At 44.0% G+C, this 970-nt stretch overlaps 1 pseudogene; it reads right to left on the bottom strand.

Annotated features, from left to right (window-relative positions):
• Nucleotides 1–223: 223 nt before the first annotated feature.
• The window catches only part of LOC103746237, a 1,017-nt pseudogene continuing 270 nt past the window's right edge, over nucleotides 224–970 (bottom strand).

Genomic DNA, 970 nt, shown 5'->3' with positions numbered 1-970 from the left:
AGAGAAAAGACCAACGGCAACTTAAACAGTTCAACATACAGTGGTTTTTTCTGAGAGAGAGGAGAGAGAGACAGAGACAGAGAAAGGAGAGATTGAGATTCTTTCTGACAAGCGAAAAAGCACTGAAAGCCCATGAGTCAAGCCATAGCCAAAACTGTGTCCTAACTTGAGTAGGTTTCCTTTTTTTTTCTTGGTAAAATCTTTCCAAAGCCATCATCACGTTTTAATCTTCCCCAGACTGGGCTTCATCTTCAACCGTTCATCTCCAGATTTCTCCACTGGGAGCTTCGCAGATGTCTTCTTTGGAGGGCTTTCTGCTTCCTCATCTTCTTTGGGAGAAGGAGTCTTACCTTTGAAGCCTTTGAAGCTGTGCGGCGACCCACTTTCCCTTTGCCTGTCACTGGACTTGGTGTCACTGTAGCCTTTAGCCTTGGTTTGGGCATTTTCTTCTCTTATGTCTCAGGTTTGGACTTCTTTTTAACTATCTTTTTGTTTTTCTTTTTTGAACTGCCGTAGTCACTATCATCATCGTCTTCTATTAGGAAATCTTCATCGCTGCCAGAATCTTTCTCGTGGAATGGTGCCTCATCCTTTTCTTGTTCTTCCTCACTCCCCATATCTTCCAAGAGCCTCTCCCTCTGTTTAGAAGCTGCTTTAGATGCTGTCTGCCGTTGCTGGCGCACAATTTTATGGCCATCTTTTGCATCTTTACTGTCCTCTGCTGAGTGAGAATCATCCTTCTAGGTCTTCACATCTTTTTATTCTGAATCCTCACTGTCTTCTTGTGAAATCTTTCCAGATCGCCTTTTATTTTTAGCTTCTCGAGGAGATGACCGAATTCTCTTAGCTGGAGGGCCTGAATCTCTTCCATAATCTTCATCTGCATCATCTGGTTCCTGAAACTATGAATAATCAACGACCCTCCTGTTTCTGACAGGCGGAGACACGTTTGCTGCCAGGACCCCCTCCA

This window comes from Nannospalax galili, unplaced genomic scaffold (genome assembly GCF_000622305.1).
Source record: "Nannospalax galili isolate Female #2095 unplaced genomic scaffold, S.galili_v1.0 scaffold3, whole genome shotgun sequence".
NCBI lineage: Eukaryota > Metazoa > Chordata > Mammalia > Rodentia > Spalacidae > Nannospalax > Nannospalax galili.
This window is presented reverse-complemented; position numbering and strand designations above follow the sequence as displayed.